Consider the following 15,691-nt stretch of genomic DNA (forward strand, 5'->3'; position numbering starts at 1 on the left):
GAGGCACTCACACACCCAAGACACATGCACGCACTCATAATCCTGAAGGCTCATGCACACCCAATGGCACAGGCTCACAATACAGGTCAACCCCACTGATGGCAAGCAGCTTGACAGCCAATCAGTGCCCATACAACCACACCCTCAGAAATGCATGTGGCCGCACACAGGCCCACCCTGGCAGGCACCCCCAGATTCCTCGCAGCTGGCCACCCTGTACCTCCCAAACACTCCTTCCCAAGGCACTGATGGGGAGAAGGCGGCAGGTGCATCAGGAGAGCCAAAAGATGAGAGGCCAGGGAAGGGGACTGGGATGGATCTGAGAGTCCGCTTCCTGCTCTGGAGTACTGACATCCTCATGGCGGCCACAGGTCACCGTGAAAGCCTGGGCCCCACCCATCACCACTGCAGGTGCAGGAGGAGAAGTGTTTGCAAAGGTGCTTGCAACTGGCATTAGAGAGGCACCAAGGGCACGATTAGCAAAGGGCCTCAAACCCAATAAAAGCAACCGGGAAAGCATCACAGGGAGACAGGTGCTACAAGCAAGTAGGCAGGTTGCGTAAGGAATGCAACTAACTACAGGGAATGAAATGACTGCCACGAGCATCTGAAATCTTGCAGGGTAGGTGGTTGGCTCAGTAGTGAAGTCACCACTTGGGGTGTTCACACTCCTTATCCAAGTGTTGGGTTGGAGTCCCAGCTGCTTCACTTGCATCCAGCTTCCCATGAATGCAAACCTTGGGAGGGAGTAGGTCATGGCTCAAGTGCTCCCTGCTAGCCACATGGGAGACCAGGAGTGAGTTCTAGGCTCCTGGCTTCTTCCAAGCCCAGTCCTGGCTGTCGTGGGCATTTGGGGGAGGGAGGGCGGCGGGTACCTGCCTGCCTGTCAGTCTCTCTCTCCTTCCAAATAAAACGAAAATCAATCAGTGAAGAAACTGTCAAATCTCCTCTGTAGAAGTAAAATGGAATTTTGTGGATGGAAAACGAGTCGGGTTTGCTGAATTTGATGCTGTGAACACACTCGTGCCAATTTGTCATTTTACAAAAGATGGGCTGATGCCATGGCATATCAGGCTAATTCTCTGCCTGCAACATTGGCCTCCCATATGAGCTCCAGCTCATGCCCTGGCTTGCTCCATTTCTGATTCAGCTGCTGGCTGATTCACATAGGAAAGCAATAGGGAATGGCCCAGGTCCTTGGGAGATGTGGGAGAAGCTCCTAGTTCCCAGCTTTGGATTGGTCCACCTCCAGCCATAGCAACCATTTGGGTTGTGAACCAGTGAGCAGAAGATCTTTTGTTATCTCCTGCTATTTATAAATCTGCCTTTCAAATAAAAATAAATAAATCTTAAAAAAAGGCAGGGGGGAGAAGTTGGCATGGTGGCCTAGTGGCTAAAGTCCTCACCTGGAACATGCCAGGACCCCATTTGGGTGCCAGTTCTAATCCCAGTGACCCCACTTCCCATCCAGCTCCCTGCTTGTGGCCTTGGAAAGCAGTATAGGATGACCCAAAGCCTTGGGACCCTGCACCCATATGGGAGACCTGGAGGAGACTCCTGGCTCCTGGTTTCAGACCAGCGCAGCTCTGGCTGTTGCAGTTGCTTGGGGAGTGAATCAATGGATGGAAGATCTTCCTCTGTCTCTTCTCCTCTCTGTATGTCTGACTTTCTAATAAAAAATAAATAATAAATCTTTTTTTTTTAAAAGATGCTCGCACAGGCACATTTCCCTGGGGCCAGTTCCTGTCCAGCTGCTCCGCACTGGGAGATGGCCCAAGTACTCAGGTCCCTGCCACCCACTGGGGGGGACCCAGATGGAATTCTGGGCTCCTGGCTTCAGGCTGGCCCAGTCGCCACCATGTCAGCCCTTTGGGATAGAAACAGTGTGTGTGGCCTCTCGTGCCTCTTCCCCACGTTGTGTGTGCATACACACACACACACACACACACGCACACACACACACATTCTCTCTCTCTTAACACTGAGCTGCAGCTAACAGTGAAAGATGTCTGTTGAACTACTACGTGCACAGCACTTGCAATGCAAAGTTGAATAAAATGTTCTTGCTACGTGAAGGTTCCCTGGAGGAGTTACTGCCAGGACCGGACTGAGAGAAGTGAGGTTGGACGTGTAGGGTCCAGAAGGGCTAGGGAGAAGGTCTGGCACGAGCCCAGGAGGGTGAGAGGCCAAGACAGGGGCAGGGCTGGTACCGGACAGGAGAACTGAGAGCCACAAATGCCAAAGAGTTAAGACACAAGGTGGCATGATCGATGAGGGAGCCTGGTGGGCAGCCGGTGGTGGCCGGGGCCAAGTCTGCACAGTGGACATGGAAAGCGTCTCGCTGGCTGAGGGGGGCCCTACCCACAGGAGTAACCCACAGCGAGGTCCCAGAGGAGCCTCCAGGACATGGAACATCAGCTCACAGCTGCCACTTGCCTGGAAACACCCTCTAGTCCACATCTCCAAAGAGAAGTTTGCTGCAAGTTGTTATAACCCAAACAAGCAAGTTGACTCTTACGGTTGGAAACATTCTATGAAGAGTTACCACAGGCTAAATCGTAATCATTTGTTTTATGGGTTTGTTTGGTGAAGACATTGGCGGGGAAAAAAAAAATCTTGCCCTGGCTCATTCAAAAAGACATTTGAGAGGATGTTGGTGCAAATTTCCTGAATTTTGCAAGCTATGCCACACAGACGCTCAACAGAATATAGAAAATCTACCCAGTAGGACAATATACTTGAAGCTTTGAAGCCCTAGGTAGGCCTATTCTGTTACTAATAACTGGGAGCCTGCGTAAAGTGTCCCATCAGAACATCATGCCTGCAATGGCTTTACCCTGGCCATGAGGAAGCGAGGCTTCTTGCGGAATCGGCTTCCTGGAGAAGACCATGTCATGCTTTCCCCTGCTTCTAGAGACGTCTAGGATCAGAGCGTGTAGCGGATCTCTCTCTAGCCAGATGGGGATAGAGAATGCTGGTGTCAGTCCCGGGAGCCTGACCTTTGGCACGTGTTCCCGTGGGCACAGTATTGGCCTGACACTGTACCTGACTGAAGAGGGGCTGGGGCAGCTTGGCTGGTACAAGGGAGGAAGGGAGATACCAGGCAGGAACAAATACAGATTCCAGGGCCTCTTGGGCTTAATTTCATCACCAGCTCAGGACATAGAAATTCCCCTGAGTGTTGAGCTGCAGGAAGTAGCACGGCTTGGAGGGGCTTTGGGGGTCCAGGCCCACCTAGCAGTCACACATTCATTCCAGCTGTGTCTCTTAGCATCTCCAGAGCTAACTCCAGGAGGGTCCAGCTTTGAAGAGTTGCTGAGGGGCCAGCAAGGTGGTGGTATTGATGGCTAATTCTCTGCTTGCAAGCACTAGAAATCTCTTATGCGCACCAGTTCTAGTCCTGGCTACTCCACTTCCTATCCAGCTTCTTGCTGCACCCATGTGGGAAGCCCCAGAAGCAGTTCCTGGCTCCTAGCTTCAGTCCAGCCTGGCTCTGGCCATTGCAGCCATTTAGGGAGTAAATCGGTAAATGGAAACTCTCTCTCTCTAAAAAAAAAAAAAAAAAAGTCATGTGGTTCCATTCTCCCATGATCCCTGTGGTCCCTGAGCCTGGCCAAGCCTCAGGGCACCCAGGTGCACCTTTGCCCACCATGCAGCTAGCATAGCAATGAGGCCAGGTTGGGAGCAAGCGTGGAAGCCGAGTGTGGCCAACCCAGGATTCCAGCATGGTGGCCGGAGACAGCCCTTGTTCTGAGGGCAAGGCCACTGCCACGGCCCCCTCCCACCCAGGCAACGGCACCTGCTAAAGTGGCATTGGACTTGGGGTTTGGGAGACAAGGTGTAGCTGGGGAGGGCTTGTCGCTCCCCCTGCCAGCCCAGGGGCATTCACAGCTGTGTCCAGCAGACCCAGGGCCACCAAAGTGACCTGCCAGGCTCCAGTCAATCCTGCACCCCAAAGTTGACAGTTGCCCCCAGAGTCCTGGCTCTTGGGGTTGTGCCTGCTCCAGCCCTTCACCTGCCTGTCTCCTTCCTGGCTCCTAAGCTTGGCAGTGAAATTCAGAACTCAAGGCTAGGGGTTCCTGACTGTTGGCCTCCTCACCATCTGTAGACCAGGAGGAAGGGTGTTGGGGTGGCAGGGAGAGTGCGAGGCATGGGGTTCACCTTCAAAGCATGATTGACTCCCTGATCCAGAAAGGCGACCATCAAGACCAAGAGCCTTCCAGAGGCCACCGAGACCTGACTCAGGCTCTGACACACAGCAGGCGGGGGCCAGTGTCCCAGGCAGAAAGGACATTATGGGGCCTCAGGGGTCAGTGGGGCATCATAGGGTACACTGTTGTGGGAGGTTCAGCCCCACCCAGAAAAGGAAGAAGGTGGGGGAGAGGAACCGGGGGCTCCCTGTGTGCCAAGGAACCCTAGCCTTCTCCTACCTCAACCTGGCCTCCAGGCTCTGCCTTCCTCAGGGGTGGCCTCTGGCCAGCTGGACCAGTCCTCAGGGGCCAGGAGAGCCTCCCCTTGAGGACACCCAGCCCCCAAGCTCTGCCATGAGGCTTCGCTTCCTCCTCACAGCCCGGGCCTGCAGGGAACCCAGAACTCTGTCTCCAAGGAGGTCAGCACTGGGCACTAGGAGAGGAAGTGGGGCCTGCCCAGGGGAGGGTGGGGTCTGCAAGGATAGAGGCTCTGATCCCTCAACCCAGGCAGGGATTCCCCTAAGGCAGCTGTGGGGACCCTGCAGGGGTCAACAGAAGGTTGTGTCCATCTCTTTGGTGGGGACAGATCCCTGGCAAGAAGGCTCAGGGAGGGGGCCTGGCAGGAGCGTTAGGCTGCAGGGGCTGGAGTAGGTGGTCCAGAGCTGCAGAAGGCAGGGTCAGGAGTAGCCAGGAAGAGGGCACACACAGGGATGGGGACAGGGAGAAGGGCTGGAACAGCAGGAAAATAGCAGATCTGTTTCCTCCTCATCTTCCCCATGACCAGAGCAACAATGAGACCACAGAATCTTCCTTGTGACCTCTCAAGATTCGAGAATGTTCTACCCGTATCACAATTGTGCCCAATACAGAAACTGGGAAACTGAAGTCAGAGAGTTGTCCATTGGAGCTGAGCCACATTCAGGGCAAAATACCCTCTCCGGTCTGGGTCAGTGCATGGGGATCCCAACAGGGCCTGTGATCGGTGCCCTGGCCAACTTCCTTGCGAGACTGCAGCCAACTTGGCTGACTCGTGTTCTGGGACACCCCTTCCTCCTGGGCAGCCCCCCTCCTCTCTCAGGAGCTGCCCCCACTGGTATAGGCAGCTCTGGCTCAGGAGGAGCTTCCTGGCATGGGCTTGTCTCCAGGCATCCCTGGCCTGGAGGATGCCTGTGCTAGTCAAATGCAAGAGCCCGTGAGTGCTAGCTCTCCTGGAAGGCAGTGCCAGGCATGGCACCCCGCAGGCTGCCCTTATTGCCCCTGCCCTAGTCCAGAAGCTGGACCTGAGAGACCCTCTTTTACCTGTTATTCAAGTCACATACTGTGCCATCCGTGCCGAGGAAGACAGGGCAAACCTGTGGTGTGGGAAGGAACGAGCCACCTCCCTACTCATGTGACCCAAAGGTTTGTTTGTGGTTGCCCAAGCTTGACTACCCAGACAAGAGGAGAGGAGCCATTCTCGGCCCCATGGCCCCATGGGAGAGGGACCAGGCCTCAGCCAGTGGCAGGAAGACCCGGGAGGGAGGAGGGCAAGGGCCAAGCCTGGGCAGGGGAGGAATGGAGGACATGTGCTTCCAGCAACCACCTCTGGTTTACTCCAAGGGAAGCGGCTGCAGCAGAAATGACCATGACCCAGCCTGAGGGCCAATTGTGAGTGAAGGTGAAAGTTGCTGCAAGTGATGTCCCCACCCTGCCCAGAGCCAAGGTCAAGTCTATCACCCAGGGTGGAGGGGCCACCAGCAAAGCCTAGGTCACAAGTTTGCATGGAATTTGTGGTCACTGTTCCCAAAGATAATAAGGAAGGCCCACTGCCAGAACTCATGGTGACCATTTGGTGACCAACCAGGAGTCACCTCATGTCCTGGAGTGGAAGGCACCACCCCAGTCCTGAAAATGCCACCATGAGCTAAAGCACTGTCCTAGCTCCAGGCACCCCTGCCCGGTGGAGAGCTGGGCATGCCACAATCCCTTGGGAGCTCCCCCTGCCCCCAGACAACCATCTCCCCATGCTGCTGCGCCAGGGTAAAGGGAGAGGTAAAGAGGGAAGGTTTTGATCAGCCAGCCCTGACCTGGGCTCTCCAAAACCTAACCCTATGCAGTGCTTGCAACGTGGATGTCAGGTGCCATCAGGCCACAGTCTCCCTACCTGTCTCCCTTAGTTCCAATGTCCTCACCCTGCTTTTTTGATAACAAAGCAGCCACAAAGCAGGTAATGCTAATGCCTACAATGGATGTGGATGTCCCATATGGGCACCAGATCAAGTCCCACTTGCTCCACTTCCAGTCTAGCTCTCTACTAATAGTCTGGGGAAAGCAGCAGAGAATGGCCCAAGTGCTGGATCCCCACACCCATGAGTGGAGACCTAGAAGCAGCTCTGACCCTTGGCTTCAGTCTTCCCCAGCCCTGACTGTAGTGGCCGAAAGACGGCAGGTAGTGCAGCCAAGAAGCCTGAATTTCCAGAGCAAAAGATGTGGGGTTGAGGGTGGGACATTCTTTGGTTGGGATTTGAGAGACAGAGATAGGCTGTAAGGGAGGGTAGGAGATGGGCCCAGCATAATGGCTCAATGGCTAAATTCTCACCTTGCCAAGATCCCATTTAGGCAACAGTATAACAGCTGCTATAGTTCCCATCCAGCTGGGAAAACAGCAAAGGACAGCCCAAACCTTGGGACCGTGCACCCATGTGGCAGACCCAGAAGAAGCTCCTGGATCCTGGCTTCAGGTCAGCTCAGTTCTGGCTGTTATAACCACTTGGAGAGTGAACCAGAGGATGGAAGATCTGATTTGTCTTTGCCATAAAATAAATCTTTAACAGAGAGAGTGGAAGTTCAGCAGGCAGCTGCCTCTCACCTTCTGCATGGAGTGTTTTGCTTTTATTTTTGTTTGTGCATACACAATGTCTTCCCAAGCAAATGACCCAGTTTCTTAAACAATGACATGAAAAGAAAGGAAAAACTGTCAAAGAATATAACAGTTGCCCTCACTGTGGTCCTGATTCAAAGCCAGTCAGCCATCTGGGACACCTTCTCACCCTGCCAGAAGGATGGATTCAGCCGTGGACGACATTAAAGGTTGCCTGTGTTTTGTTAGCTGTGCTGGTGGCCTGATGCTGGCACTGTAGGGCAGGCACACCGTGTCCCACAGCAGTATGCCTCGATTTAACACCCGGCTCTGCTCTGAACACCAGCTCTGTGCTAGTACAGACCCTGGGGAGCCAGTGACGGCCCCCGTGGTGGGGTTCTTGCACACCCATAGGGAACCTGGAACACATTCCCAGCCCCAGGTCCGCACGAGGCCTCATCCCTGCTGATGCAGGCAACTGGGGAAGGAATCGACAGATCACACACACTCTGCCTCTTCTGGTTTTTCTACCTCTCAAATGCATTTCTTTGTAGAGAAACAGCAAGGGATTCTGCAGCAGCAAAGACACTTCAGCCCCATCCTCTAGCCAAGTGCCAAGATTCTAGCCTCAACTCCACTTACAAAAAAATAAGATCTATTTTTTATTGGAAAGACAGATCTGCAGAGAAAAAGATCTTCCATCCACTGGTTCACTTCCCAAATGGTCACAAAGGCCAAAGCTGAGGTGATCCAAAGCCAGGAGCCAGGAGCCTCTTCTGGGTCTCCCACATGGGTGCAGGGTCCCAAGGCATCTTCAGCTGCAGGAAGCTGGATGAGAAATGAGGCAGCCAGAACACAAATTGGCACCATATGGGATCTCCATGGTGCAAGGTGGGGGATCAGCCAACTGAGCCATCATGCTGGCCCCTCAGCTCCACTTTTGAGCCCAGTTTCCTGCTAATGCACACTCTGGTAGGCAGCAGGTAATGTTCAAATACCTGCATCTCTGCCCATTCACAGGCCGGACATGCTGGAGGTCAAAGCCCACTTCTGGCTGATCCAACCCTGACTGTTGGTGGGCGGTTAGCGGGGTGCACCAGCAAATAGAAGATCTTTTCTTCCCTCTCCCTCTTTCACAAAAATGAGTCATCAACCATTTAAAAAGTTACAAAGAAGGTAAAGAAGAAAATTTCATTATAAAGTATCTTTTTAACTCACAATAGCCAAGCTATGGAAGCAAATCAAGTGTCCACTGAGGGCATATTGGATACAGAAAACATGGACAGACACCTACTCCAAGACCACTCTCTCTTCAAACCAAAGGGTCTTGAATTTTCATGTGTGACAACCTATATGGACCTAGACGACATTACGCCAAGTGCCAGATACAGGAAGACAAACACCATACAGCCCCTCTTCCACACGGAATCCCAAAAATCCTAACTCTGAGAAGGGAAGAAAGGTGACTGAGGGCTGGGGGCTTGGGGTGAGGGTGGCATGGGGACAAGCTTGCCCTGAGGCGGAGGAATCCATTTCTGAGACATGTGCACAGCCAATGGTGGTAGCAACGACTGGCTTCAAGACAGCTCAGAGCTGTGTGACGCTCTTCCCCCCACAAGGAACACCTGACTGTGGCTAGGGGTGCTCATGAGCTTGATTTAATCACTCTGCCCTGTCTACCTCCATGCTAACATCATCACCTCTGCTGATTAGACCTTAATGAAGCTGAGGGGTGGGGTGGAGGAGAGGAGGAGTGCCGGAGGCGCTGGGGGGGAGACATCACAGGGTGGGTGTGAGGCGGTGTGGCTAGAGCTCCTGACATCAGGCTGGGGAGGGTGGTTGGACAAGCGAGCGGAGCAGAGTACCCCATGCTACATGAGGAGGCCCATGCTAGACGCAGGCCACAGCTGGCCCAACTGTCTACCCTAGCAGAACAGAAGCCAGTGGGGGCTGTCCACCAGGCCTGCAAGGAACTCCAGGGATTAGTGATTGGGGCAGGGGCAGTCAGGGTGGCTCTAGAGGACTACCTCGGGGCTCCCCGAACTTCTCCCCCACGCTGGGGAGCACAGCATTTGAGTCACTTCATCTTTCAGTGAGTCCCGAGAGGCAAAGAAAAACAGTCATCACACATCCCACTTGGCCAGCCCAACCCTACCTCCAACTTTCCCACGCCCACTGGAGTTGAGTCAACCTTCCCTATGTCAGGCCCTCCCCTTTTCACACACACGATGCAGAAAGAGCTACCGTGCTCCACTGATCTGTTCACGCAGTCTCAGGAGTACCAGCCGGGCCACCCACCACAGAGATCGATGGTGCATCTGCCTCACCTGGGTAGGGGCTGTCTTTGTTTTGCTAGCTCTGTTGTGATTTTTTGCTCCCAAGTCCTGGACACCACCCTACCCTACTATGTCTTGCACCTTCTCTGGGCTGGGGCTTGGGCGCTTTAGTTCTTTAATTATTTCACTTTAAAGGAAGAGAAAAAGAGGCTGAGAGATCTCCCAACCTCACGTTCACTCCTCAGATGCCCACGATGGCCGGGGCTGGACCAGACCAAAGCTGGCAGGTGGAAACTCAACCTGCATCTCCCACACGTTGGCAGGAGGCCAAGTGTTTGAGCTGTTACCTGCTGACTTCCAGGAAGCTAAGGTCCGGAGCAGAGCTGGGGTGCAGGCATCCCGAGCAGTGCCTTTGGCTCCAGGCTGTTCAGACTTGGTCTGTAAGTGCTAGAAGCCTGAGATTGGCAGGCATAGTGCAGAGCTCATTCGTAACTTTCATTTTTCACTTAGTGCTATATGCATTCCCTTTGTGCTATTATGTAACTTTGATAATGAATTTGAGCCACGTTATATCCTACTAGTGGATAGAAATGCATATATTATGCCATTCTCCAATTAGAGATCATTTAGGCAGTGTTCCCATTCTGGTGATAAAAATGTGTTCCCTGGGCCCAGCGCAATAGTCTAGTGATTAAATCTTCACTTTCCTTCTGCCAGGATCCCATGTGGGCGCCGGTTCATGCCCCGGCTGCTTCACTTCCCATCCAGCTCTCTGCTTATGGTCTGGGAAAGTAGCTGAGGACAGCCCAAGTCCTTGGGATCCTGCACCCATGTGGGAGACCCGGAAGGTGCCCCTGGCACCTGGCTTGGGATTAGCTCAGCTGTGGCCATTGCAGGCACTTGGTGAGCGAACCAGTGGATGAGGGATCTTTCTCTCCTTTTCTCTGTAAATCTGACTTTCCAATAAAAATAAATAAATCTTTTTTTAAAAATGTGTTGCCTGAAAGGGAGTCACGCGTCCAAGGCACAGGCTGATCATTGTGGGCCTTCCTGAGGGGAGAAGGAAGGTTTTATCAATCCTCTGCCCAGATACTTCTCAAAACATAGCCCAGCCACCCCTGGAGGATTTCATGGAACCTATAGGGCATCCACAAAGTCAAAACTGCATTTTTACTAATGTTGAGTTTTTCCTCTCACGAGTAGACTCTTCCAGAAGTATCATGGCTGTGCTGTTACAACAGAGTGAATGTGGAGACGGAGGCCAGCTGTCTGTTACCAAGCCAGAGGTCAAACAGATAGGTAAAATGTGCAAATAATGCCTCGCCTCTCACTTTGTTTTGAAAAAATGTAATTATGTTTACAGTTACTTATATAAACAGTTTAAGACTTTATGTTTTATCTGATAAAAGTGCTCATGGATGTAATTTGTATAAGGAAAAGTTTCAAAAGTCCTTAGTTTTTTTTTTTTAAGTTTATTTTTATTGGAAAGGCAGATATACAGAGAGGAGGAGAGACAGAGAGGAAGATCTTCCATCAGATGATTCACTCCCCAAGTGAGCCGCAACGGCTGGTGCTGTGCTGATCCAAAGCCAGGAGACTGGAACTTCCTCCAGGTCTCCCATGCGGGTGTAGGAACCCAAGGCATTGGGCCCTCCTCGACTGCTTTCCCAGGCCACAAGCAGGGAGCTGGATGGGAAGCAGGGCTGCAGGGATTAGAACTGGCGCCCATATGGGATCTCGGCGTGTTCAAGGAGAGGACTTTAGCCATGAGGCCACTGCGCTGGGCCCAAGTCCTTAGTTTTTAATATCTGTAAAGCGGGGGAAGGGCAGAAGGGGCCTTGAGAACTGCTGGCGGGTACACAGTGTGGCAGAACCCAGGGGGCACCCAAACAGGACTGGGCTTACCCTGGTATGGAATCCTCACAAGAAGCAAAGCAATTTCCCTTTTTCCTCTTCCTGGCATTTCTCCCCCACCCCCTCCCTCCGCCTCCAGTCTCAGAACAGAAGCAGCATGGACAACCAAACCCTCTCTGCTTCGCACGCAGGCTTGCAATCTTCGCATCCTCACCGAGGTTTGATGACATTTGAAAGAGCCTTTTCATTATGACTAACCCATTCAAAAGAAGTAGCGTGCACAGGCTGAAGACACATCTTCACACGTAATCAAAGAACCGAAAAGGAAGGTGAGATGGTTTCACCAATCAAGCTGGCAGAGATTTACCAAGTACAGCACTGCCAGCATCCTTGCGTGGTCACTAGAAGGCAAACCTGGCAACGAGGGGGCTACATCCCAGAGAGAGGGAAAGGCTGACAGCTCCGCCTGTCCCAATGGCAACCTGCCATCGCCTGGGACCCCAGCACTGAGAACCACAGGGACTGCCCCAGCAGCACCCTACATGGAGCCGAGGGAAGGTTGCATATGGGAGGGAGGGGGTGCCTGTGGGGAGGGCTGGGAGCTGCATCCTGTGCAGGGAGGCTCTAGGCATCCCTTACTTCCTCATGTTCTCCAGCTGTGCCCCAGCCTAGGCGACCTCGCTTGCACACCCCGAGGTGGCATGGCTTGGTGCTGGGATGGAGAAGGTCACTGGTCCCATCTCCAGGTGCACTTGCTGCCCCACGCCCTGAGGCTACTGCAAAGTCCCCTCCCCCAGCAGATGGACTGATGGCCGCTCAGCACCCTCATGGTCTGTCTGAACTCTGGGGGTGCAGAGAGGCAGGAGAATTTACATCAAGAACTTCCACGTGCTAGCAACCCTCTTCTCCCACAGCCCCCTTCTGCTCAGCAGCTGTGTGATGTTCCTCAGTGTCCCTGGCTGCCAGGACTCCCAATATGCCAGGGGAGAGGAAAAGAGGCAGCACATTCGGAGTGCAGGGTTCAGCGAGACGGTGGACCCTGAAGAAGCAGCTTCCCAGATGGCCAGCAGTAAAGAGAGAGAGCTCAGCAGCAACCAGAATTTGGAGTGAGGGGGAAGGGAGAGTGGGCTGTGTGGATTCTAGAATGTTCATCTACTAGATACTCATGCACTCCCTAATCCCCACAGCTTGCGACTGTTAAAGAACACGCGGAGGGGAATGAAGGCTGCTAATGAGCTAACCACTGGAAGACATATCTAGCTCTCCAGGGGTGGGACATCCCCCACCCCAGAATCACAAGACATCTTAGGGGCAGAAGAGGAAGTCAGGGGAGTGGGTGTGAGGGCTCCACCCACCGCTGCTGGCTCTGAAGACACGGAAGGGCTGTGAGCTGAGCATGGCCTGCAGAACAGCCTGTGGGGTGGGAGACTGGAAAAGACAGGGACGGTGGTCAACCACAGGCTCTCCAGCAGGAAGGCAGACTTTTTGCCTACAGGGTAGGGAGATGGGCAGGTTGCCCTCTTATACCCACTGAATGTGGTCAGGAGCCAAGGGCCAAGGACGCCAACCCAGCTTCCTCATTGCTGTATGGTGAACATTCTGGAAACATGCCCTCCTGGGGTTTGACTTGAGCACATTTTACATCCAGAGGGTCACCCCACTCTTGTCAAGACACTGACCTTGTAGGAGAGTTTTCTGGAACCTTCTTCATTCTCCATCTGCCAAGGGCTTCCTTGAAGTATCATCAGGTTATTGCTATCATCATCTTGTTCTTGGCTGTGGGTCACTCCCAGTTCTGCAAGCCTGATTTGGAACATTCCGTCAAGGTCTTATCAGACCCATGACGTGGGAGTGGACACTCGTGTGTCATAACCATTCACCCAAAGACCTGAGCTACCTCTGGGGATCAACTGAGCCAGTTCCTCTGAGGGTCCACCCAACAGCGATGATTCAACTCTGTCTCTCCGTCTTCATTCCTGCACCCTCCTTCTGTGAAAACACACTCCACTCTGAACTGCTGACTGTCGAAAGTCACAGCTGAACATGTAGGTGGCCTCCCACTGGAACACACAGGACCACGAAAGGCTCAGGACCCTGCCTGCCCCACACCCTGCCACAGATGTTGCCATGAGTGGACCCCACTGCTCCTCTTCAGCCTTCTTTACATTAGTGGACCACGTGGCTCCCAAATGTGTGGAAATAAATGCTGTCTTCAACCCTAAGTCAGCCCCACCCTGCAGGTGAGAAAGCTGAGACCCAGAGACCAAGGTTGCCCAGGGAGCCAGAGGTGCAGGGTCTGCACCCAGGCCCAAGTGGTTTTGAAGATTACACGCCCGCTGCATTCCCAAGCCACAGACACATCCTTTCTGTAGGTGTCTGCAGCATCCACAGCAAGTGTATCCTTGACAAGCTGTCGGTTGCAATTCTTCAGCCTTCCTCCTGAGTATTTACAATGGATGGTGGAAAAGGTCCCAGGAATTGCAAGGGATTAGGGGTCATTTAAGTTGTTCTCTTTATACTCTCTGGTATTTCCCAAGCTTCCATAATGGGCATGCCTTGCTTCTGTGATACCAACACAGGTATGCAGGTAAGGTAGAGTTTTTACAAAGAAAGGTAGAGACTGGCACTATGGCTCAATTGGCTAATCCTTCACCCTGTGGCTCCAGTACCCCACATGGGTACTGGTTCATATCTCAGCTGTTCCACTTCCCATAAGGCTTCCTGCTTATGTTATGGCCTGGGAAAGCAGCAAAGGATGAACCAAGTCATTGTGCACCTGCACCCACATGGGAGACATGGAAGAAGCTTGAAGCTCCTGGCTCCTGGCTTCAGACTGGCACAGGTCCAGCTGTTGTGGCAATTTGGGCAATGAGCCAGCAGATGGAAGATCTCTCCATCTCTCCTTCTCTCTATATAAATCTGCCTTTCAAATAAAACAAGTTAACTTAAAAAAATTTAGTAGGGAAGTTTAAAAATCACAGAAAGTCTGAGGGTTTGGTAAGGCTCTGGGCCATTGTAACCTGTCTTCTGTATTTCTGTAACAGATAGACACATCTGTGTATCTATCCCTTTCAACAGAGGGCAAAAATCCCTTGGCAAAGAAAGAAAGACCCAAAAGGGAATCTGCATATCCGTGTAAATTCCCACGAGATGCTGAGTGACAAAATGCCACCCGCAGACAGCCAGCAAGGAGCAGGGAAGCAGAGTAGCATGAAGTCATCAAGTCACCGAGGTCCATCTCCCGCCCGAGGAGGAGCCAGGACTTACCAGGAGCCAGCCGGGCGTCTTCTTGGTGACAGAGATGTCGCCAGACGGTGAGGGTGGCCTGGCCTGAGAGCTGGCACCACCTGGCCTGGACTTGAGGCCCACGGTTCCACAGAGCTCAACTCTAGCAACCCCACCACGTTCTGACTGTGAAGATGGGAGAAAAATTCTCAGGCTTCAGGCTGGCAAGGGCAGAGGAAAAGTAACGATTTTAAAATCTGCCCAGCGAAAAGTAACCATTTCTCAGGCCCAGCACATTCTGTTCCGACTAAGGCCTACCACCAGACCAGCAGCTTAGCAGCCAGACCTTATCTGCCCCTGGCTCTTCCTGTCTTGTCCCAGGGGAGAGAGAGAGAGCAAGGCTAAGGGACACAGGCAGGGGCAGGTTAGTGAAGGGGTTGGTTGTGAGGTTACAGGGGTCCTGTCCTCCAGGACACCGGCTGGGACCCGTGTCCTATGGCAGCCACAAGGAAGCATCACAAAGTGGACAACTTGCATCACAGGAGTCCGCAGCCACAGCACTGTCACAGCCGAGGTCCCTGGAGGCGCAGGGCTGGGAGCCTTTGTTGTTGCAGGTCGGTGACGGCTGTCCTTGGCTGGCTGCGTCATCACACACTGTTCCTTCCAGGGAGGAGACAGCCACTCACCCCCACCCACTGGGTATTTTCAGTTGCTCCTGCGAATTCAACAGACACAAACAGAACAGGAGAGCAACATGCAAGCATGAATGTCATTGCGCTTGACCAGGAGCCGTCATCAGGAGATTGTCTTGGCCAATTTTCTGTTGCCATAACACAGTGCCGTGGGCTGGTTCAGTAGAAAGGACAGAGATTTCTCAACAGTTCTGGTGGCCACGGAGCCCATCATCAAGGCTCCTGCCCAGAAAACTTCTGTCCACAGAAACATACGCCTCTGCATATTATACATAAGGTCCAAAAGTCAGAAGCTACCAAGCCATCCTTTGATGAGCAAGTGGATAAGCAAGCCGTGACGCATCATGCAAGAGTATGAATGAGCTATCCAAACACAAACAAACCAGCAGCAACCTTAAATGCACACCTACGCTGCAGAAGGACCACAGGGACTTGGGGCATGGAGGGTGGGTAGGAGAGGCGGGGGGTTAGGGAAGGGAGGTTGTCCTCTATGACAGCGTCATCATGGCACATAGTGTCATGCATGCTCTGAAACCCCAACCGGCCTTTCCTGGAAACCAGGGACTCCAGGAAGCAGGAGGGACAATGTGGCTCATCAGATGTAAATAGTGTCCC

At 53.0% G+C, this 15,691-nt stretch overlaps 1 long non-coding RNA gene across 1 annotated transcript in view; it reads right to left on the bottom strand.

The window, feature by feature from the left end:
- Positions 1-15,078, bottom strand: part of LOC131480401 (uncharacterized) — a 36,065-nt gene extending 20,987 nt beyond the window's left edge. Inside the window, exons 1-2 of the long non-coding RNA XR_009245509.1 lie at positions 14,427-15,078; positions 12,839-12,962 (exon numbers count right to left, since the gene is read on the bottom strand). This is a non-coding gene — a long non-coding RNA (uncharacterized LOC131480401). The remainder of the gene's footprint in view (positions 1-12,838; positions 12,963-14,426) is intronic.
- Between the last annotated feature and the right edge of the window lie 613 nt (positions 15,079-15,691).

Source organism: Ochotona princeps, chromosome 5 (assembly GCF_030435755.1).
Source record: "Ochotona princeps isolate mOchPri1 chromosome 5, mOchPri1.hap1, whole genome shotgun sequence".
Taxonomy (NCBI): Eukaryota; Metazoa; Chordata; class Mammalia; order Lagomorpha; family Ochotonidae; genus Ochotona; species Ochotona princeps.